Here is a 25081-nt window from a genome sequence, read left to right on the forward strand (position 1 = left end):
CAGTGGCACAAAATGTGAAACAGCAGGGCTCCTGAAGGGGACTATAAATAGCCAGGCATGGCTAGAACACAGAGTGAGCAGAGGGTGAGGGGACAGCTCTGGAGAGGCGGGCACGAACCAGCTCACCAAGGGCCTTGCCAGCTGAGCTAAGAGTTGGGCAGGGCCCAGAGGAGGCTGCTGACCTAGTCCATGACTCTCTGCAGGGTTTTGCCACCCTCATCAGCACTGAACATTGCTAACTCTAGATAATTCCTCCTGATGCAGGTTCCTCTGCCGAGTTACAATGCAGGCAGAACTTGGTGACTTCAAGATCTCCTAGGAGTTACCCAGATGAGGGACCACATATAAATATAGGGCTACCTATTCCAAACCTGTAATGAAGCCTGTGTCCTCAAAGGTGGGCATAGGAGCCAAGCAGTGACAGAACAGCCATGGTGACCTCGTACATGCTCTTTTTGGGCAATGTGGAGAGGTGGCTTGAGAAAGGTGGGTTAAAACCCAAATGACTGGTCCTCATTGCTATCACTTTAAGTTCTATAAGCGCTAAGTGGAGAAGAGAACCCCGAGCAGCAGGAGGCATGTAGGTATCAAGCTCTTTACAATCTTCTTCTGAGACTCTCTAGAACCAGTGACTGATGGACACAGCCAAGAACACATCCTAGTATCCTTAACCCCTAAAACAGATACTGAGGAACAGTCTGGGAGCCCTTCCCACCCCTTCCTGGACATTCTAAGAACCTGTGGATGCAGGGTAAAGTTAAGTTCAGGATATGGAATGGTCCTGCCTTCCCAACAGAGGTTATACAAAGGCTGATTGTACCTAATAAATTTATTTTCTACCTGACAACTGAGGACATGAGCAGGCAAGGGAAGACAGTTGAGGGAAGCCCAGGCCTGAACACCATTTCCACCATAGAAGTACCAAAAGTGTTTAGAGAGCCCCAGCTCTCTGCACGGCACATACTACATCAGATGACAGAGCCACAGGCTGCAGACTCCATTCCTGCCCTCGAAGATGTCCCAGTGTAGTCACAGGAACACTCACTTGTGACATTTGCTAAGTCTATGCTAACAAATAGCCCAGTGGGCTGGATACTTCGCTTTGTCATCAAAGTGATACTTCGATAGATAAGTTCTTCTGCTCTATTATGTAGAGCAGAAGAAGCCAGGCACAAATAAAGCATATAAAACATACTTCAGAGTTATGGTGGATTCAGCTCCAGACTGATGCAACAAAATTGATATTACAGTAAAGTGGGTACACATAGTTTTGGGAGATTCCAGTGCATATAACTTACATAAAAGTTATGTTTTACTATACTGTTTCCTATTCAGGGTAGAATAGCATTATATCTAAAAAACTATACACATACCTTATTTAAAAAATACTTTATTGCTAAAAGATGTTAATAATCATCTGAGCCTGTTGTGAATCATAATCTTGTTTGTTTTTTTCCAATACAGAATTTCAATTTGTTGCCCTCGGTAGAATGCAGTGGAGTCACAGCTTACAGCAACCTCAAAGTCTTGGGCTCAAGTGATTCTCTTGTGTCAGTCTCCTGAGTAGCTGGGCCCACAGGCATCTGCCACAACACCCGGCTAGGTTTTTTTTTTTTTTTTTCCTAAGACGAGATCTCACTATGTTGCTCATCACCGCTCACAGCAACCTCAAACTCTTGGGCTTAAGCGATTCTCCTGCCTCAGCCTCCCAAGTAGCTGGGACTACAGGCGTCCGCTACAACGCCTGGCTATTTTTTTTTTTTTTTTTTGATTGTAGTTGTTGGTTTGGCTGGCCTGGGCTGGGTTCAAAATCACCAGCTCTGGTGTATGTGGCTGGTGCCCTAGCTGCTGAGCTACAGGTGCCAAGCCCTGGCTAGTTTTTAGAGACAAGGTCTCGCTTTGGCTCAGGCTGGTTTCAAACCTGAGAGCTCAGGCAATCCACCCACCTTGGCCTCCCAGAGTGCTAAGATTACAGGTATGAGCCGCCACAACTGGCTGTAAATCATAATCTTTTGACTGGTAGAGGGTCCTGCCTTTATGTTGATGGCTGCTGAATGATCAGGGTGATGGTTGCTAAAGGTTGGGGTGGCTGTGGCAATTTTTTCAAATAAGACAGCAATAAAATTAGCTGTATTGATTGACTCTTCCTTTCATGAAGATTTCTCTGCAGCCATTCGACAGCATTTTGCTCACAGTAGAATTTCTTTCAAGATTGGAGTTCAATCCTCTCAAACCCTGCTGCTGCTTTATGAACTAAGTTTATGTATTATTTTAAATCCTTTGTTGTCATTTCAACAATGTTCACAGCATCTTCACCAGGAGAAGATTTCATGGCAAGAAACCACTTTCAGCCAGGCATGGTGGCTCATGTCTATAATTCCAGCACTTTGGGAGGCTGAAGTGGGAGGACTGCTTGAGGCCAGGAGTTCAATCAGCTTGGACAACATAGTGAGTCCCCCCTGTCTTTACAAAATATTAAAAAACTGAAATTTAGCCAGGCATGGTGTCACATGCCTGTATTCCCAACTACTTAGGAAGCTGAGCCAGGAGGATTGCTTCAGCCCAGGCATTAAAGATCGCATGATCTATGATCATGGGCGACAGAGTGGCATCCCATCTTTAAAGAAAAAAAAGACAGAAACCACTCTGTTTGCTCATCCATAAGAAGCAACTCTAGGCAGGCGCGGTGGCTCACACCTGTAATCCTAGCACTCTGGGAGGCTGAGGTAGGAGGACTGCTTGAGCTCAGGAATTTGAGACCAGTCTGACCAAGAGCAAGACTCAGTCTTTACTAAAAACAGAAAAACTAGAGGGATGTTGTGGCAGGTGCCCACAGTCCCAGCTACTTCAGAGGATGAGGCAGGAGGATCTTTTGCACCCATGAGTTTGAGGTTGCAGCGAGGTAGGCTGACCAGTACTCTAGCCTGGGCAACAGAGTGAGACTCTGTCTCAGAAAAAAAAAAAAAAAAAGGCTCAGCGCCTATGGCTCAAGCAGCTAAGGCGCCAGCCACATACACCTGAACTGGCAGGTTCGAATCCAGCCCGGGGCCCGCCAAACAACAATGACGGCTGCAACCAAAAAATAGCCGGCGTTGTGGCGGGTGCCTGTAGTCCCAGCTACTTGGGAGGCGGAGGCAGGAGAATCACTTGAGCCCAGGAGTTGGAGGTTGCTATGAGCTGTGATGCCATGACACTCTACCCAGGGTGACAGCTTGAGGCTCTGTCTCAAAAAAGAAGAAGAAGAAGAAGCAACTCCTTACGTATTAAAGTTTTATCATGAGATGCAGCAATTCAGTTGTTCAGTGTCCAGTTCTAATTCTAGTTCTCTTGCTATTTCCACCACATCTGCAGTTACTTCCTCTACTGAAGTCTGGCCCTCAAAGTCATCAGTGGAGGTTAGAAACAACTTCCTCCACACTCCTGTTAATGTTGATATTTTGTCCTTCTCCCACAAATCATGAGTGTTCTTAAAGGCATTGAGACCGGGAATCCTTTTCAGAATGTTTCCAATTTACTTTGTCCAGTTCCATCAGAGGAATCACTATCTATGGCGGCTCTCCGCACCACTACAACTTTCTCCGTATCAGCAATAAGCCTGTTTGGCTTGGCGCAAGAGGCCTTAGCTCTTTTGGCCTATCTCAGCTTCTGATATGTCCTACTTACTACACTTAATCATTTCTGGCTTTTGATTTAAAGTAAGAAACGAGAGACTCTTGAACACTTAGAGGTCACGGTAGGGTTATTAATTAGCCCAATTTCAAGATTGTTGTGTCTCAGGGAAAAGGGAGGAAAGAGGAAAAGGAGAGAAGTGGGCGAACAGCCACGGGGTGGAGCAGTCAGAACACACACAACATTTACCGATGAAGTTTGATGGGGCATGGTTCATGGCACCCCAGAGATTAAAAGATACTTATAATAATGAAAAGTTGTGAAACACTGAATTATCAAACTGTGTCAGAGACAGGAAGTGTGCACGTGATATTGGAAAAATGGCAGCCACAGAGTTGCTTAATGGAGGGTTACCGCTGACCTTCAATTTGTGAAAAAATCTTTGAAGCACAATGAAATAAGGTGTGCCTTCCTTCATTATAGGAAGTTCAAGACGAGGCAAACAAGTGGATGGCAAAAGACATTCACAGCAGTGGCTACCTGGGAGTGGGCTGTGCCTAGGCAGAGTGTTAACTGGGAGAGGGCTTGAGGGAACTTCTCTGAAGTGCTGAAAATGTTCTAGAATGTTCTTGGGTGTTGGTTACACAAGTCAGCACATATAACATTCATTAAACTGTATGCTTAAGATTGGTGCAATTAGAAAATTTTTAATATTTATTTAATTTATTTTTTTTTTTGAGACAGAGTCTCAAGATGTTGCCCTTAGTAGAGTGCTGTGGCGTCACAACTCACAGCAACCTCAAACTCTTGGGCTCAAGTGATTCTCTTACCTCAGCCTCCCAAGTAGCTGGGACTACAGGTGCCTGTCACAACAGCCGGCTTTTTTTGTTGTTGCAGTTATCATTGTTGTTTTAGCTGGCTCAGGCCAGGTTCCAACCTGCCAGCCTCGATGTGTGTGGTCGGCGCCCTACCCACTGAGCTATGGGCACTGCCCTATTTTTTATTTTTTTGAGACAGAGTCTCACTTTGTCACCCTTGGTAGAGTGTTGTGGTGTCATTGTAGCTTACAGCATCTTCAAACTCTTAGGTTTAAGCCATCTTCTTGCCTCACCCTTCCGAGTAGCTGAGACTACACGTGCCCATCACAATGCCCGGCTACTTTGTAGAGATGGGGTCTCACTCTTGCTCAGGCAGGTTTCAAACCCCTGAGCTAAGCAATGCACCTGCCTCAGCCTCCCAGAGAGCTGGGATTACAGGCATGAGCCACTGCACCCAGCCCTGAAAAAAAAATTTTCTTTTTTTTTTTTTTTGAGACAGAGCCTCAAGCTGTCACCCTGGGTAGAGTGCCGTGGCATCACAGCTCACAGCAACCTCCAACTCCTGGGCTCAAGCGAGTCTCCTGTCTCCGCCTCCCAAATAGCTGGGACTACAGGCGCCCGCCACAACGCCGGGCTATTTTTTGGTTGCAGCCATCATTGTTGTATGGTGGGCCCGGGCTGGATTTGAACCTGCCAGCTCAGGTGTATGTGGCTGGCGCCTTAGCCGCATGAGCCATAGGCGCCGATCCCTGAAAAAAATTTTAAAAATTTAAAAACTAAGTTGTATTATTATGACTCCTTTATAATTGAGAAAATGAAGGCATAGGGAGTTCACTTACTTGCCCAAGGCTTAGTGGCTGCTACATGGAAAACCAGATTAAACACAAGTGGTCTGACTCTAATACCTATGCTCTTAACCACTGTAATAGGTAGCACCCATTCAAACAGAAAAAAATAACACAGCAGGATGCTCTCAAAGGCCTACAAGTGGAAGAAACAACCCGTCAAAGGGGTATGAAGGAGGAAGAGGTCCGTTTGCTGAAGGTCTGAGCGTGCAGCACTAAGGTAGGACAACTGGGGTTTGTTCAGGGCACTGATGAATAGACTGGTATCATTGAAGCTGAGGTCTAGAGCAGTCAGGTGTGGAGGTTCTGGTACACTGGGCTGAAAAGTCAGATTTTGCTCAGTAACCAGGAGACACTGAAGCTAAAACAGCAAAGTGGTTTTAGGAAAATTAAGCTGGCTATGGTATATCGGAGTTTTGGAATGGGGCAAAGAATCCTCACAAGGGTTGTCAAGGGTGGTAGCAGTGGAAATGAGACTTGATATGGGAGAGTTTACTGCAAGTACAGTCAATGAAAGATCTTCCGGACCTGGATGACTGAGGGTGCTAAGGACAGAAAGAAGTTGGTTACCAGAGCACAGACCCTGAGCTCAGCTGGAGAGATTTCTGGACTGAGAGAGGCAAGGCCGTCCTTGTGGGCAGGTCCAACAGGCAGCCAGACAGCTAGGTCTGGGCTGCACATGTGGATCTGGGAGCCTGGCAACCCCAGGTCCAGGAACCAGACAGCAGAGGCTTGGTGGCCACTCCTTGGGTAGCACGGGTGGAGATTATGCTCTCTGGAACAACAGGAGATGGGACGGAGGATGAGATATAAAACTGCCATCCCATGCGGCACCTGTGGCTCAGTGAGCAAGGCGCCGGCCCCATATATGGAGGGTAGCAGGTTCAAACCTGGCCCTGGCCAAACTGCAACAACAACAACAACAAAATAGCCGGGTATTGTGGCAGGCACTTGTAATCCTAGCTACTGGGAAGGCTGAGGCAAGAGAATCGCCTAAGCCCAAGAGCTGGAGGTTGCTGTGAGCTGTGATGCCACGGCACTCTACCGAGCGCAACAAAGTGAGACTCTGTCTCAAAAAAAAAAAAAAACCAACAAAAACTGCCATCCCACTTGCAATTATAAGGTCAATATCTTCGACTGCACTTGGAAAGGATAGCTTTACCACCTGGACTAGGTGTTTCCCCGTGAGAAATGGAGACAGGGCTAAAACCAAAATGTACCATAACTCAGAATCACTGCTGCCCCGCCACCCCCAGATCCAGTGCTCTAGAAAGTGACAGGTCAGAACACAATGAGCCAAGCGTCAAGCACTATTCAGCCTCTATACCCAACACCTGAAGGGGAGATGCGTCCCCTATGGGGTCTTCCAGGTCTAAGCACAACAAATTCCCAGTCCTCACCTAACTTCACTCATCAGCAGTGTTCAAGACGGTGGACCACTCCCTCCTTCCTGAAGCGCCTGCTTCCCCTGGCTTCCAGGAGGCCCTCTGTTGGTTTCCTTCCCCTCACCAACCCTGCCTCTCAGCCTCCTCTGCTGGGCCCTCCTGGTCTCCACTACCCCTTGTGGGTGGGGCACTTCCAGGACTTGGAGCTTGGACTGCCCCCATCTTCTCTCACCCTCACCATGTCTCATCCACTCTCATGGTTTTAAATACCACGTACATGCTGACAACTCTCAGATATATATTTTCAGCCTACACCTCTCTTCTGTACTCCAGACTTGTTGATCCAACTGCCTACTCAACTTGAATATCTAATAGGCATCCCAAATGTCACGTATTTAACCAAAGCCCTGGTTGTGCCCGCCCCCCAGACCAGCTCCACTGCAGCCTTCCCTATCTCAGCTAATGGCAGCCTCCTCCTTCCAGCTGTTTGGGGTCACCCATGGGTCCTCTCTTTCTCACGCCTACATCCCTGTGACAAGCACTTGTAATCCCAGCTACTGGGGAGGCTGAGGCAAGAGAATCGCCTCAGAAATCCATCAGAAATTCCTACTGGCCCTCCCTGTGGAATGGACCCAGCTTCCAGATACTTCTCATCTCCACTGCGGCCACCTGATCCAAGTTACATAAATTTTCCATGGACTAATGAAATCCCCTTCTACCAGTTTCTCTGCGTTTGTCCTGTCCCCTTCAGTATATTATTAACCCAGCAGCCAGCGTGATCCTCACAAAACATAAGATCAAGTCAAAACCTGCCAGAGCTCCATCTTGGAGCCAGCCCTTATGGATAATGGGGCCCCCTTGACCCACCCCACCTGCCTCCCACTGCTCACTGTGCCCCACCCAGTGGTCCCCTTGCTGAGCCTCAGACCCCTTGGGCATGTGCCCCACTTTTGCACTTGCTGTGCCCTCTGCTTGCAAGATAGCCCCCTAATTCCCCTTACAGCCAACCTTCCCACCTCCTTCAAATCTTTGCTGAGAATTATTTCTCAGTGAGGCCTATCCCAAACTCTATTTAAAATTACAATCTTCCCCCATGCCGGCACCACCAAGCCTCCTTACTCTGTTGTGTAGATTTTTCCTGCAGCACCTCCCACAGTACCTCCTAACATATAGATCGTTTACTCAGATGTTATTCTTATTGTTCATTGCCTCCTTGGGACTAGAATGTCGATTGCAGAAGAGCATGGATTTTTGCCCGTTTTGTTTCCGGCAGTATCCCAGCATTTAGGAAGTGCCTGGCGCACGGTAGGTACTCAATGAGTATTTGTTTGAGACTGAATGAATGGATGGTTTAGAGCTGCCCTAACCAGGGTGGCAAAAGGTCTGACCTTGTTCTAGTCCCTTTGTATCTATTCAGATGTAGGAGTCAAAAAGCTACTGCCCTGGGGCTGGGGGTGAGGATGGATTGGGCCGAAGAGGAAGGAGGCTGGGTTAAGGCTGGGCCTAAAAGTCACCCTCGAAGAAGGGATGGGCAGAGGGAGAGAAGCAGGGTACACAGGAGAGAGTGATCACTAGAGTGAAGTGCCACAGAGGGTCCAGGATATAATCCAGACAGAGAAGTGGTGCTGCCTGCTGCTCGCCAGCTCACACAGCAAGCAAGGCAGCACCTGCGGAGGAGTGTGTGGTTTGGGAATGTGGAGAGACCGTGAGACGGTACTTTCAGAGGGAGCAGAGGTCAGGATCAGTGGTAAGAGGAGCAAGCGTATGGACAGCAAGGACACAGAAGGCGAGCCCAGATGCCCAAGCTTGGGAAGAGAGGCCCAGAGAGGATCCAGTGGGGACCCCACCCCAGGGCAGAGCCAGAGCCTGGGCTGCTTCTTCCAGGGAGAGGGCCCCTAGGGGGAGCAGGTTTTCCCTGTGTGAAGGCTGCTGCCTCTGTACACAGAGAAGGCGCTTGATCCTGCAGCGTGCTGAGTGATGCGGTGCTTTCCCAATCACAAAACTGGATGGCAGAGAACAGCTGCACATTCGGACACCCAAGGCTAAGCCCATGCCGGAACCTCCACAGTTCTGAGCCGTGGTGTAATTTTAGGCAGGCAGGGTGGTGGTCAGCTGTCCCCTCCATGCGCCAGCATCCCGAGTAGGGAAGGAGCCTGCAATAGCGCCCACAGCCAGGAAGAGGAGGACACGTGGACCCTGACCTGCCCACACTCCCCATGTGGCACTGATCTGGATGGACCCCTCATGTCTTCTGGCTGCCTACCTCCTGCAAACACAGGACTCACTCCTGCTGAGTGTGACAGAGGCCTGGACCTCTGCAGTCTCCCAGGGGCTGGGCCACCTCATGGCTCTTAGGATTTCTGCTATTCCCACCATCACCAAGTCCCAGGAGCCAGACCCGTTGTGGGAGGCCTGTGGCCAGCTCACAGAAAACAATTACAGTCCCTGCTCAGATCTCCCCTGGATGCCAGACACACAACAGTGCTCAGATCTCCCCTGGATGCCAGACACACAACAAAGCCTGCACTGACCCTATTATGAACATGTACAGACTTTGTTTTCTGCTGCCAGACTCTCCGCCAAGTGAGACACAGATCTGCCATTTTCCTCAAACTCTTACAATTTGAACTAAGCTGGATCTTCCCCATGTCCCCCAGTAAGCCCAGATGCTGGCTAGACTCAACAGCTGGAGTCAGTTCTGAGGCTGAAGACCTATAGAGCTATCCTTATTTCCCTCACACAATCTGATCAGCCCTTAGCAGGCTGATCAGCCTCCGCCTTCCCCCACCACTTGGTGGAAACCAAAAGCCCAAGGCAGACTCAGAATCCAGGGTCTTCTTGCCCATGCCGGAGCTGAGCTGCCGCAGAACTGGGAGAACCTGGAGTGAATGCCAGAACCTGGAGTGAATATAATTAACCCGTTGTCTCTGGGCCTCTCTGAGTCACAGCCTCCCTGAGCTTTGTAAGATGTATCCCTCATCTGTAAGATAAGAATAACAATGCCCAAACTGCAACCAAAAAATAGCCGGGCGTTGTAGCGGGCGCCTGTAGTCCCAGCTGCTCGGGAGGCTGAGGCAGGAGAATCGCTTAAGCCCAACAGCTGGAGGTTGCTGTGAGCCGTGTGAGGCCACGGCACTCTACCCGAGGGCGGTACAGTGAGACTCTGTCTCTACAAAAAAAAAAAAAAATGAATAACAATACCATGTCACATGGTGGTTGTGAGAGTGACATTAAATAACATAATGAAGGTTAAAGAACTTGGCACAGTATCTGGGGCAGAAAAGTCCTCAATAGAGGTCAGCTGAGGCTGAGCTGGAGCCGTGGGGGAACGGGGTTGGGGTAGACACCTTCAAGGTCCAGGTGACCCCAGCTGACCCAGAAAATACCACTTGGAGCCCTTCAGTTGTGGCCTGGAAGCAAGCTGAGGTGTCCAGGGACCAGCATCTTTCCCATGAGACAAGTCATCTCCTTCTCAGCAGCCCCTGCTCTATGACTGATGGAAGAGGGGCTGGGAAGCTAGGACAGCACAGTGGTCAAGGGCATAGGCTTTGGAACCAGACTGGGGTTACATTCTTAATATTAGCACTTACCAGCCATGTGACCTTGGGCAAACTACTTTAACCATTTAGAGCCTCAGTTTTCTCATCTCTAAAATGGGAATAACAAACAATATACCTCATGAAGTCTTTGTGGGGTTGCAATGAGAAAAATATATGCAATACAAAGCACCTGGCCCAGGGCAGGCATAAATACAAATAGCTATTAACATTACTACCCTGGGCTCAAGCAGCTAAGGCGCCAGCCACATACACCTGAACCCGCCAAACAATGATGGCTACAACCAAAAAAATAGCTGAGCATTGTGGCGGGCACCTGTAATCCCAGCTACTTGGAAGGCGGAGGCAGGAGAATCGCTTGAGCCCAGGAGTTGGAGGTTGCTGTGAGCTGTGAGGCCACAGCACTCTACCCAGGGTGACAGCTTGAGGCTCTGTTTCAAAAGAAAAAAAAAAAAGGGGGCGGTACCTGTGGCTCAGTGAGTGGGGCGCCGGTGGTGGGTTCAAACCCGACCCTGCCCAAACTGCAACAAAAAATAGCTGGGCCTTGTGGCGGGCGCCTGTAGTCCCAGCTACTCAGAAGACTGAGGCAAGAGAATTGCCTAAGTCCAGGAGTTGGAGGTTGCTGTGAGATGTGACGCCACAACACTCTACTGAAGGCGATAAAGTGAGACTCTGTCTCTACAAAAAAAACAAAAACAAAAACATTACTACCCTGGTCTCCTTCCTAAATACCCTCAGGAATCTCCTGGTCCTTAAAAATCAAAACCAGGGCTTTGGCAATTTACAACCAGGTTAAGGCTATAGCAAGGCTTGTCAGCTGGCCCAGCCGTTAATCAGGGAGTCTCCATTCAGCACAGCCCACTAGAGTAGTTTATATCTTGAATTTTAGGTACTTATTCCAGGACAGCGCCTGTGGTTCAGTGGGTAGGGCGCCAGCCCCACATACCGAGGGTGGCGGGTTCAAACCCAGCCCCAGCCAGCTAAAACTAGCAGTGGCAACTGCAAAAAAAAAAGAAAGAAAAAATAGCCGGGCGTTGTGGCAGGCACCTATAGTCCCAACTAATCGGAGCTGATGCAAGAGAATCGCTTAAGCCCAGGAGTTGGAGGTTGCTGTGAGCTATGACACCACGGTACTCTACCCAGTGCGATAGCTTGAGGGTGTCTCAAAAAAAAAAAAAAAAAAGATACTTGTTCCAACCTTCACTACACACTAAAGTTCCCTGGGTTTGCAAGCTACTGATGTCAGAGATTCATACCCTGAGATTACTGATAAGTAATATAAGGTCCAGATAGGAGAGTATGACCCATGGGCTGGCCTGGGCATCAGACCTATTAAAAGCTTCCCAGGTGATTCCAATGTATAGTGAGGCTGACAACCACCAGTTTAAGACAAGGACCCTTAACCAAATAGAACCAAGATTCTGAAATAGCCCTATGAAGCCATTAGCCAGACATCATGATAAATTCAGTACACACAGGGAAGGCTGCAAGTAAGAGGCAGGGATTGACCTAAGTATTGAGGAACTGTGAGGTTTGCCCGGGAATAAAGGAGCAGGAGGACAGAAGGGGCTTTGCTCTAATTGTAAACTGCAGGCAGGCAGGGAGGCAGCTCAAGGCCCCCGGCCACTGCAGGCAGAGGCTCACCCAGCAAAGGAGCAACTGGAGTACCAGGCAGTCATTCCTGGAGGTGCAGCTGGTGTCGCTAGCGTTCTCAGTACTGACTCCGCCTCCACTGCCGGGAACAGACTTAAGGCCCCCACGAGGGGGGTGCTCTACGGACTCTCTGGTTGCCATGGAGACACGATCTGATCATCCACCTCCACCATCCCTCAGGGGCGGGAGGCAAAGACGGAGACGGCCTGGAGAAGCTGAAGGCTCCAAACCCTGAGACAAAGGAATTTTAGGTCTTGGACATGAGCAGCAGAGGCAGAGGGTAAGGGGTAGATAGAGGCTGCCAAAGGCTCTAAGGCAGAAAAGGAAGTGTGGCCTGGCCAGCCTCCAGGCTCTGAGGAATGGGCAAGAGATGCTATTAGCTGCACTGCGTCTTATAGCATGCACACCAAGCCCATAGCCAGGATCTCACTTCATCCTCACAACCTGTGGAGGTTATCAGAGTAGTTATTACTGGCCCCATTTTACACAGGGCAAACTGAGGCTCAAGGAGATTCTAGGTCACATCCAAGGTCACCTGTCTCATAGACAACTGACTCACAACTTAAAGCCTGCTCTTTGGACCAAGTTCATTAACATAATCCCACACACAGACAGAGAGGCCTAAAATTCTTAATTACTCTGAGGGAAAGACAGGTGCCCACTGAACATATAGGGAAAAATGGTGCAGAATGCCCAGAGAACCTTGCCATAATGGAGCGAAAGCTTACTGCATGTGCAAATAAGCAACAGTCATTCAACAAACATCTCCTAAATTATCATGAACCAGACAGCGATAGGACCAGATCCCCGGCAGGACTTGGCACCCCTAACTCCATTACTAGTGGCCTGTCACTAGTCTATGGGATTCAATGAAACCAGCATGTGGCCAGGCATCAGACAGAGCTGGGTCGTTTGTCCAGTTCTACATGACTCCTGGCAAGACACTCCTTCCCTTGGAGCCTCCACTTCCTCATCGGCAAAATGGGGATTTCATAGGGCTGCCCTGAAAAGCAATAAGAAATATCAAACAAAAGGATTTTATTGTTTATTGTCACAAACAATAAAGCATTTGGTCATTAAACCTCCCCCCCCCAAAAAAAAACCCTCTATAAAGAAATTAAGTCTGCCTGTGTTCACTGGATATTGGTATATCCTGGTTTCTCCACTAGGTGGCAGGCGTCTGGAGGGCAAAGACTGTTCCCTTCTATTTACTATGGATTATTTGTGGCACCCAGGACAGTATTCAAACACAGCAGTTGCTCAATAACTGATGGCTGGCTGATACAAGCCCCTAAAATTCTTTCTGATCTCTTCCTATCACAACCAATTCGATTATTTAGGGCCTGGGGGCCTGAGGTCACTGTGACAAACCGTAACAGGAGCACCAGCCCTCATTAGAGCTAACAGCTTTAATCTGCTTCCTGCTTCCCCTCTGAACCTCCTCAAGAAATGATAACAAGTAACGATCCTGGACTGATTTGATTTAAGGCTCTGCTCTCCCTCCCCTCTTCCCTTGTGGGAAAAGCTGCTCAGCCCCAAAGCGGCAGAAGGGGGAGTGGCCAGGAGGTTATGACTTGGTGACTCTGGAGAATCAAGGGACTATTATGAGGATGACCTTCCAACCTAACCGCACTTATCACTGCCTGAAGGAACCTCCTCAGAGCCCCTGTCCCATATATGGTTTCATAAGTCCTTAGGGTATTTATAAAAAATTAAATGATTCTCAATCTAGTGCTAAGAAGTAGGAAGGGACAGTTCAGAGAGCAGATAAGTAATGTAAGGTCCAGATAGGTGAGTATGACTCTCAAAGTAGCTTTGAGAGCCAGAGCCCCAGAGCCATGTGGCTCCAGACTCCCACCCCTCTCTGCAAAAGTTAGCTGAGCATTCCCAACATGCACACACTCACCTTTCCTTTGGGGTGGCTGAGCTGGGGGAAGGCAAAGACCAGCCCGCTGGTTTCTGCTCTTTGCCCACATCCACACACATATCCATGCACACACACGCAAACTTCCCTGTGGTCCACTTCTGGCTCCTCCTATCAGCCCTTGGCCTCTCAAGTGGCATAAGCACCCACCTGCCAATAAGCACAGCCACCATTTAAGGACATGGCCTCAGGCAAGTGTGTGGCCCTGAGCTTAGGTTTCTTCAGGTGTGAAGTGGAACACAGGATCGTTGTGAGGATTCCATGAGATAATCCCATAAATAGCTCAATCCAGGTCCTGGCACATGAAGAAGACGATGGTGATTCTGCCACTTCTTGTAGAAGTCAGTGGCACATGAATCCCCTCGGTGCCCTGTCATCTGCCACCATGCCACTGCCACCTTGGCCACAGACGGGCCTTCTTCCTTCACATAACTCATTTGCCCCAGTGTGGTCAACACCATCAGTGCTCAACCACCGCCCATTCTCTTCTCCTTCTGGGCATGTCAAGGGCCCTACTTTCCCATCCCTTCCCAGTTGGCCAGGGCCACATGATCAGTTCTGGCAACGAAATATAAATGGATATGACATGGACCACTTCCCAGCTGAGGTGGTGGAAAGCTGTGCACAATTCTTCTTTTTCCCTCTTCCCCTGCTGCAGTAACCTGGAAGGCCACGGGTTCCAGGTAGCACAGTCTTCACCAGGCTGGATCCCTGTGTGACTCTGTGGAGCACAAGCCCCTACCTACCTGGGATGGACCAGTGTGAGCAGGAAGCAAGCTGAGATTTCATGGTTCCATATAGACAGTCTACCCTAGCACCGCCACACCTCAACTCTTCTATGTATGGTCAGCTGGCCAATCCAAGTCTCAGAGAAGTTCCATACACACTTCCCAAATCAATACCCAACAGTCCCTTTCTCTTAGTGCCACCCACACCAGCCTCATGGCAAGCCACATCCTTTTCTTATTCAAGAAAGGACTAAGAACCCAATACTCTCTTCTTGAAGGCAGAGGGGAAGTAAGTCTGGAATGTCCACCAGCAAGTAGGTTGGTGCCAAGAGCTTAGTATTTGGTGGAAGCTGGCACCTGAGGGCCGAAGCCTTTCCTACCAGCATAATGACTCACCTACTCTCCCAAGGTGAAGTCAATGGGCCCATCCCAGCTTAAGCTCCAAGGATGACCTACAGCTGACGTGTGAAATAAGCCCAAAAGTAGTCAGGGAAATATTCATGTTCATAACAGAATTATTCACAATAGCCAAAGGTGGAAGCAACCCAAGTGATCATCAACAGATGAATCGATAAATAAAATGTGGCATCTACATATGAAAGATTATTATTTGGCCTTAAAAAGGAAGGAAATTCAGATACATGCTACAACGTGGATGAACCTGGGGATGTTATGCTAAGTGAAATCAACTGGTTACAAAAAGACAAATACTGTATGAGTCCATTCAGATGAGGTACTTAGAGTGGTCAGAAGAAAGGAGAAGGGTGGTTGCCAAGGGCTGTGGGAAAGGAGGAAGGAGAAGTTGTTTATTATAATAGAGGGTTTTCTGATTTGCAAGATGAGAGAATTCTGGAGAGACAGAGGGTGCTGATGGGTGCACAACAATATGAATACACTAAGTCCACTTCCATACACTTAAAAATGGCTATGATGGTAAATTTTTTGTTATGTGTATTTCACCACAATTTAAAAAACAGGATTATAATATAAATTAAAAAACATAGACAGGGAAGGAACAGTACCAGAGACAGAAACCCTCACATGATATTAGCAGGAGGCAACAGACTGAACCAGGCCTGGAGCCCACTCAGCTTCCGAAGAGGGCTCCAAAGAGTCACCTTCTGAATTACATAGGCAGGTTCCACTTCCAGAGCTTATTTCTGTCTCGCTGCCAACCTCCTAGCACAAGACAAGCCTGGCTCAGCCCTGAGCAGGGGCTGCCAGGCATCTCTCAGCTCCAATTCCAATACTCCCTCCCCCCAATTGGGCAGCACCTGGACACTGAAGCCAGCGTTCAACCTGACTCTATACCTAACTGGTGCCCATGGGCAATGTCTTGGGGAACATGGAGAACACCCCGGGGGTCATGATGGGAAATAAAACATCCCCCGAGGTCACCACTTTCCCTGGCTCTGCCCAACCCCTCTGCAACTCCTGAGTCCTCCACTCAGATCTGCACAGTTCTGTCCATCTCCCCACCTGGCATTAAGAGATGCCAGCCTCACCTCCCAAGGAAGGCAGCCTCCTCCAAGAGCCAAGCTCAGGACCAGTCATGGCTGAAGAATTGGCAGGGGATGGGGGAGTAAGACGTCTCAACTTGGCCTCCATAACAAGGGTAGCTGGAGACCACAGGCCAGAGAAGACAGGCAGAGAGAGACGGCACCAGGCCCACAGGATGGCAGGACCTGCCCTACCCCAGGTGTTCACTGCGGGCAAGTAGAATAGCAGGATGAGGCTGGAGCAGCAACGGCTGCAGGTCAATCACCTCTACTCCCAGCAGAGCTCCTGGAAACGTCCCCTCCATGCCTGGGCATGTGAGCACAAGGGGCAGGAAGGAGCACAGCTCTTGCAACAACCAGGGCCTGGCTGGTGTCAGAAGCCACATCTCACACACAGGACCTGTGGGCAGGCAAATGAGCACATCCCAGCTTCCCAGGAAAAATAAAAGCAAGATTCTGCACTGGGGGCAAAACGAGTGTTACGAAGTCCAGGCTTTCTCTAGGAGGGTTTGAGACAAGATAGTGGTAGATAGGACTTGACTTGCTCTGGCTCACAAGCCAGGCTACCCAAATTCAAATCCCAGTTTTAGCTGTGTGATCTCAGGCAACTTGCTTAACTTCTCTGTGCCTTCATGTCCTTATTCCTAAAACGAAGCTAATAATAACACTATCTCATAGAGCTTTTGTGACCATTACATGAGTTACTTCGGGTAAAGCCCTAAAAACAGGGCCTGGCACATAGTAAGCAATGTTAGTAGCTGCTACTATTGTCACTGACATTATTATGGTCATCTTTGTTACTTCTCCCCACAGTCCTGGCCCTGGGGAAGACACTGGGGAGAAATTCAGCTTGTTTGGTGTCTTCTCAGGGGCTGCATTCTGCTGTATACTCTGTGGGCAGCACACAGGTTGCCCGAGCACCAAGAGGGAGAGAGCCATGAGGACGGCTCCACACAGCAACTGCACTTCCCACTTCCTCCGCCTGCTCCTCCTGCCGTTGCCGTCCACGCTCTGCCCTAGATCTGAGCTCCTTCCGGGAAGCCTGGGGCCCTTCAGCCAGGTTGGCCAAGCAATCAAAATACACAGCCTGCAGCAATATCCTCCAAATCTCTAAACCAGAGGCAGCAGAGCACCTCACCTCTGGGCCGGGAAGGAAGAAGGGAGGAGCATTCACGTGCACAGACACAGTTTCCCTGGGCTCCCACAAACACAGAGGGCAGGCAAAGCTGTCAACACACAAAAGCTCACAAGCACAGTCCTCAGCCCTCCCTCCATTACTGGTATAGCGTGGTACATTCATTGGGCACACACACATACACACACACACCCTCTCTCTCTTCTTGGGGGGTGGGGTCATACAAGACAACTTGCTGTCTTCTTTCCAGAAGGTAAAAACAGAGGCAAAAGAATATTTTGGTTAAAAGCTCATGTTCTGGAGCCAGACTGCCTGGGCTTGAATCCCAGGCTCTACCTCTTACCAGCTATGTGACCTTAGGCAAATCATTAACCTCTCTGTTCTTGTTTCATCTTCAAAATGGAGTAATAATAGCACCCGAACTCACAGGGTGTCTGTGAGTATGAAATGAGTAAATATTTGTCACGTGCACTTAGGAGAGTATTAAGTACTAGTACTAGGCTTGGTAAGCTCAGCAAGTCAGATCTTATAACTACCTGGCTCTTGCAGACATCCTGGTTCTCCTCTGGGTCTACATCTTGTTTACCCTGAACCAGTTCACTGAAACTTTCTCTTTTGAGCAATCTGGCAATTAGTCCTTTATCCCTAGAGAGTCCCCAGCAAAATTCCCAAGCTCAGCCCATGTACCAATAATTCTGGGCTTCGTCAGTATCCTGCCTTGCTCTTCCCAGTTGCTTCCTGGGTTTCCTTTGTCCACAGGCCACACCATCAATGCCCCCACCTCTCTCATCCTCCCATTCAGAAATCAGAAGAGCCCAGTCAACCATCCATCACACAGGATCTGTCTTCTTCCCTGGGTAGAGACTGTCATGGTCTTTCCACCAGAAGAGACAGAGTCTGTTTCTTGACCAGACATTCAAAAGGGAGATGGAGCCCAAAGTTTTAGGCTTAATTCTTTGGGCAAGTCACTTAAATCTCTCTGGGTCCCTGAGCTTACTCTTCTGAAAAGCAAGGACAGCATTACCTACTCCCTAGGGTAGGAGAAAGGGTATAATAAAAAGATAGGATACCAGCTATTGCAATGCCCAGCACACAGCAGGCGCTCAGTGGGTCTGGAACACAGACTTTTTACCTTCTTCCCCACTGCAGGCAAAAGAGAAGAGAAGAGATCTGAACAGAAGTATTGTGTTGGCTTGACCAAGCAGCCTGTTATGTTTAGCAAGATGATTGGCTCTGTCGAGTGGTTAACTCGGGAGGCTGAGGCAAGAGAATCGCGTAAGCCCAGGAGTTAGAGGTTGCTGTGAGCCGGGTGACGCCACGGCACTCTACCAAGGGCGGTACAGTGAGACTCTGTCTCTACAAAAAAAAAAAAAAAAATCTTGACACAGCCTGGGCAGGTTTTTATCAGCCCAAATTCAGAGCAGCCCTCTGTTCTGGGAGGGAAGGGTCCACTCTGGACCCCTGTTTTTCCCCAGAATCAAGTCTATGTGGTCAAACCCCCATCTCACCTGTCCCTGGAGAACTACGTAGAAGGACTAAGGGAGCCCCCCCGGCCCGTCCTGACACGGAGTGGGCCTGCATGGCCACTTGTGTCTTTCACTCACATCCTCCCACCTGTGTGGCTTTTGGACCAGCTCCCCCATCACGTCGGTGGGAGGGCTGGGCGTGCAGGCCCCCCAGACCACATGACAGCATCACAAGGTGAGAAACCCACACCCTGCAACTACCTCATCCTTCTCTCTGGTCTGAAGCCTGGTGGTTGCCACAGCAACAGGCTCCGCTCAGCCTGCCAGGCGGGGCTGATGCAATCCTCGGCAGTGAGCAACTCCAACTCCGCTCACACAGCGCTGCTCCCACTGGGGGTGGGTGAGTGGGGAGAACGAATGAAGAGGGAGGAGATGAGCACACACCCCATGGAAACCTCTGCTTCCCCCGTTCTGTTCCCAGGGCTGGATCTAAGGGACGAAGGCTATGAAGTGAGCAGTGGGTTCTTCTTCTATGCTCCATCCCCAAGGCATTAGGAGCTCTTGGGGACGGGGGTGGGGGTGGGGTGGACAGACTGTACCATGGGCTTCTCTACCAGCACGCGGCCCCTTCCCCACCCTCTGAGCCAGCACCCTGCAAGCTGAGCACCCCCACTTCTCCTGGCCCACAGGCAGCCAGACTGTTCAGAATTCAACAGGTGCAACTTTACCGTTCTCTGCTCAGTTGCATTCTCTGCTTTAGTTTCATTGAAATGCCCACAAAACCCAGAACTCCCCTGTAAGCTAAATGACTCCATGATACCACCAGGCCCCCTCCTCGCAGGTCTCTACCTATCATATGCTGTAAGGGTTTCTCACTGCCTTGGGGAGTCTTATTCACTCTATACCGAGGACATAGCAGCCAAGAGCCACTCAACCTATTATAGCATTCATGTCCCCCAACCTCATGGGACAATCACTCAGAGAGGAGGAGGTCAGGTCACCCAGTGCCCCCCACCCTCCCACCCACCGTGCACACATTGAGGAAGCAGGGAAAGAAGCCGCGTTAGAATGACTGCTCGGTAATGCCAGTGTCCTCTAGCCTCCTGGTGCCTACCCATGGACGCAGGCTCTCCCTCCCAAGGCTGCTGTCCTGGCGAAGATGCCTCGGGTGCCAGGAATGCTTCCCTCTCGCAGGCCCCACTCCCTTCTCCATCCCAACAGCCGCATCCCGCCCTAGGCATCCTCCTACTTGGCCCACATCAAAGGCATCCACCCAATAGGAGCTGGGCCTCAGCACAAACAGGCCCTGCTCTGGGACCTTGCACCCCAGTGTGATGTCTGTGCTGAGAGGAGGGAGAGCAACCTCCCCTGCTCCCTCCCCGTACCCTCAGGGGGCCAGTCACATTGGGCCCTCCCAGTGGTCACCCTGACAGATGCGGGAAGTGATTAACTCCAGGGGCCACTTGGGAGCTGGCATCCAGCTCTGGGATGTCCCAGTAATGTGTCCTGTGGGAGCCTGCAGGCCTGCTGAGAGCAGATGGGCAGAGGCAGTGAACTATTAGGCTGAAGGTGGCTTTCCAGACACACAGATCAACAGAGTAGACTCAAGTGAGTTCAGAAATAAACTTGTACATCCAAGATTGACTAGTTTCCAACAAGGGTGCCAAGACCATTCAGTGGAGGAAGAATAGTCTTTTCTTTTTCTTTTCTTTTTTGAGACAAAGTTTCACTATGTTGCCCTTGGTAGAGTGCCGTGGCATCACAGCTCCCAGCAACCTCCAACTCTTGGGCTTAAGCAATTCTGTTGCCTCAGCCTCCCAAGTAGCTAGGACTACAGGCGCCCGCCACAATGCCCAGCTATTTTTTGTTGCAGTTGTCATTGTTGCTTAGCTGGCCCGGGCCAGGTTCGAACCCGGCAGCCTTGGTGCATGTGGCCAGCACTGTAACCACCGTGCTACAGGCGCCGAGCCAAGAATTGTCTTTTCAACAAGTGGTTCTGGGACAACTGGATTGCCCCCTGTAAAAGAATGCAACTGGATTCTTACTTTGCACCATATACAAAAATTAACTCAAAATGGATCGAAGAAGTAAATGTTAAGAGTTAAAACTATAAAAAACGTAGGAGAAAACATAGGAGTGAATCTTCACAACCTTGGGTTTGGCAAAGGATTCTAAGATATAAGCCAAAAGCATTAACAACCAAAGAAAACATAGATAAACTGCAAGCTATTGAAATTAAAAACTTTTGTGCTTCAAAAGACAATGTTATGAAAGTGAAAAGAGAACCCATAGAATGGGAGAAAAAAACTGCAAACCATATATCTGATAAAAAGTACTTGTATCTAGACTATACAGGGTGGCAATAAAGAAATATTATAACTCGGGGTGGCACCTGTGGCTCAGTGGGTAGGGTGCCGGCCCCATATACCGAGGGTGGCGGGTTCAAACCTGACCATGGCCAAACTGCAGCAAAAAAATAGCCAGGTGTTGTGGCAGGCGCCTGTAGTCCCAGCTACTCGGGAGGCTGAGGCAGGAGAATCGCCTAAGCCCAGGAGTTGGAGGTTGCTGTGAGCTGTGTGACGCCACGGCACTCTACCGAGGGCAATAAAGTGAGACTCTGTCTCTACAAAAAAAAAGAAATATTATAACTCAATAATGAAAAAAAAAAGACACCTAACCCAACTAAAAAACAGGCAGAGGATCTGAATGGACATTTCTACAAGGAAGGTGAAGGCAGCTTTCTTCCTTTATTCAACTGCCAGATATCTAATGTGCACCTGCTATGTGCAGGCACTATGGACCAGGCACTGTGCTAGGTAATGAGGACCTATCTCGGAGGTGAAGCAAATTCAACTCTGACCTCATGAGGCTTACATGGGACAGACAGCTAATAAACACAGTGATTATAGCCCAGCACATGTATTAGCTCACTTAATCCCCACGATAAGATATGTACTCCCACGGATGGGGACAGTGGCTCATGCCTATAACCCTAGCAATTAGGGAGGTGAAAGCTGGAAGATCACTTGAAGCCTGGCATTCCAGACCAGCCTGAGCAAGAGTGAGACTCTGTTCCTACAAAATATAGAAAAATTAGCCAAATATGGTGGCAGATACCTGTTGTCCCAGTTATTCAGAAGGCTAAGGCAGGAGGATCATGCTGGTCCAGAAGATTGAAGTTGCAGTGAATTGTGATGAGGCTACTACACTCCTGCTGAGACAAATGAATGGGACACTGTCTCAAAAAGTGAAAACAGGGTCAGCGCCTGTGGCTTAAGTGGCTAAGGCGTCAGCCACATACACCTGAGCTGGCAGGTTCGAATCTAGCCCGAACCCGCCAAACAACAATGACGGCTGCAACCAAAAAATTGCCGGACGTTGTGGCAGGCGCCTGTAGTCCCAGCTACTTGGGAGGCGGAGGCAGGAGAATCGCTTGAGCCCAGGAGTTGGAGGTTGCAGTGAGCTGTGACGCCACAGCACTCTACCCAGGGCGACAGCTTGAGGCTCTGTCTCAAAAAAAAAAAAAAAAGTGAAAACAAGATATATATTCCCAGAGTTCCCAATTTTATAGATGAGAAACCTGAGGCAGAGAAAGGTTAGCTAACCAGCCCAAGATCACACAGCCAGTAAGTGGTGGGACCAAGATTCACACTCTGGACAGTCTGCTCCGGAGTCCACATTCTGAATTATTACACTAAGGTGAACATTATCAGAAGTGATTCATTCTGTTGGGGACCAGAGAGCCTCTTCAGGGAGGTGATGGGTAAGTGGGTTTGAAAGTCCTTATCAGGTAAGCAGTAAGGAAGGTTACTCACAGGGGTACAGGGCCAAGGATTGATGCAGAATTTGGGGAACACTGAGGCCTCAGTGTTACTGAAGCTGAGGTGTGGGTGTGAAGGGAAGGTGGGGTAAGTGAGAGGCTGGAGAAGCAGCAGGGCCAGGCCAGAGGTTGGAAGGCTACACCAGGTAGTAGGATTCCTCCCAGAGAGTAACAGAGAGGCATGGAAGGGTTTAACGCAGGTGGGAACCTTGATCTGATGTTGGATGGGGAAGCCATAAGGTGGATGGGAGGGGGTGCCAGCGAGGGAGCTGACCAGCTGTGGACTGTTGGGAAGAGATGCTGACTCAGGCGCGTGTGGTGGATAATGGTGCCCTAGGAGACATCTCATAGCATCCTCCCCATTGCATCCACATCTATAACAAGAATAGGGTAGGTAGATGAGTGACCAAACACTGCAGGCCATTAGGGACAGAGGAAGGGTACTCACTGAGGGGCTGGGCACACCTGGGCCCAGGTGACCTCTGGTCCAGCTCCAAAAATGTGATCCTCACTAGCACAATGCGAGTCCCTTGAGCACCCAAATTAAAACATTATCACCACTAGAAACACCAGAGGGAAGGGGAGGCTCCAAGGTGCACACACCTTGTGGGAAGCCGGGCCTCTGGCTACAGTGGGCTCATGAAGGGAGCAGTTCCAAGAATGAGAGGGAATCTGGGAACAAGTGGCTGCTCCTTTCATACCAGGTAACAGTGTCCTGTGAGAAAATAAATCTCTTTCCATGTCTGGAAAAAAAAAGCCATCTTCGGGCGGTGCCTGTGGCTCAGTGAGAAGGGCGCCGGCCCCATATACTGGAGGTGGTGGGTTCAAACCCAGTCTCAGCCAAAAACTGCAAAAAAAAAAAAAAAAAAGCCATCTCCTGAGTTTCCGGCTGGGTAACTGAGTAAAAGGCAGAGCCAAATGCTGTATTAAGAGATTCATGTGCTGGCTGGGCGCAGTGGCTCATGCCTGTAATCCTAGCACTCTGGGAGGCCAAGGTGGGTGGATTGCTTGAACTCACAGGTTCAAGACCAGCCTGAACAAGAGTAAGACACATCCCCACCCCCACCCCTGTCTCTAAAAATAGCTGGGCGTTGTGCCAGGCGCCTATAGTCCCAGCTACTTGGGAGGCTGAGGCAAGAGATTTGCTTGAGCCAAGAGTTTGAGGTTGCCGTGAGCTATGAGACACCACGGTACTCTACCAAGGGTGGCAAAGTGAAACTCTGTCTCTAAAAACAAAAAAAAGAGCTTCATGTGCATTATTTTATTTAATCCTCTTAACAGTTACGTGGTGAGTTCTATTGTTATAATCCCCATTTTGTAGATGAATAAATCAAGGCACAAGAAGGTTAAATAACTTACTCATGGCCATGTGGCTAGGTAACAGTGGAGCTGGGATCTGACTATTGGCAGCCTGAGTTCCGAATCGGCTCTTCTATCCACCTCCAGTATCCTTTGTTTTAACCTCTTTACAACATAGCCATTGCATTCAGAGATACTAGCAACTAATTAGATCAAGTTTAGACCCCTATGCATAAGCAGGCTCAGTGATAATAAGAGACCACATACACAATAAATTAACTCACTGTATCATCACACTGCCCTATAACGTAGGCACTATTATTACCCCCACTTTACAGAGAAGGAAACTGAAGCACAGAGAGGTCAAGTGTCTTGCCAAGGTCACATAGCTGCTGAGTGGCTAAGCTTGGAGCCCAGGCAGTCTTGCTACCTGACTAAATCAGTAAGGCCATAGGGTACATAATTCTGACCTGCCCAGGGGTCTGGTCTCTCAGGCCACAGCCCATGAGATACAGCAACAAGGGCAATGCCACAGCCAGAACATGCCCTGCAGGAGCAGGGAGAGGCTGACAGGACAGATGGAAGGCACAGTGGTCTTAAACCGATGAATGTGTGAGAGCAGACAGCCCTGGAGAGAGCAGCAGGACCATGGCCCATGCCTGCCTGCTGGGCACAGAACTGCAGGGCCACTCAGGTACACACAAGATGGGGTGCATTCAGCACTCATTATTTCAAACTGCAGGCCAACCTATTAATGGATCATGCAGTTTGGTGGGTCACCTTTTAGAATGGCCTGAAAAGGAATATCTCACCTAACAAGGGTAGATATTATTTTGTGGAACTTGTTTTAAGCATGTTTTGTGTGTGTGTGCGCGCGCGGTGCATGTGCTGTATTACAGTGTAAAATGATTTTCCTACTATGGATTTTGTTCCAAAGTGCAGAAATAACATTATCACTACTAAATAAGTTGTAGTTTATTCCTATAATGGAATTCTAGGCGGCATTGACAATGAATAATTTAGAGCTATAGGCAAGAACAAAGGTAAACCTCAAAAAAATTTTATTCATTTATTTATTTATTTGGAGACAGAGTCTGACTCTGTCACCCTGGGCAGTGCCATGGAGAAATAGCTCACAGCAACCTCAAACTCTTGGGCTCAAGCAATCCTCTTGCCTCAGCCTCCCAAGTAGCTGGGATCATAGGCGCCTGCCACAGTGCCTGGCTATTTTTGGAGATGGGATCTCACTCTGGCTCAGGCTGGCCTTGAACTCCCGAGCTCAGGCAATCTACCCATCCTAGCCTCCCAGGGGGATTACAGGTGTGAATCACTCACCCAGCTTT

General features: G+C 49.3%; 1 protein-coding gene across 3 annotated transcripts in view; it reads right to left on the reverse strand.

Moving 5' to 3' along the window:
* Nucleotides 1–25081, reverse strand: part of ABR (ABR activator of RhoGEF and GTPase) — a 200265-nt gene that overhangs the window by 110626 nt on the left and 64558 nt on the right. The gene's annotated exons all lie outside the window — the stretch shown is intronic.

Source organism: Nycticebus coucang, chromosome 18 (genome assembly GCF_027406575.1).
Source record: "Nycticebus coucang isolate mNycCou1 chromosome 18, mNycCou1.pri, whole genome shotgun sequence".
Classification (NCBI taxonomy): Eukaryota; Metazoa; Chordata; class Mammalia; order Primates; family Lorisidae; genus Nycticebus; species Nycticebus coucang.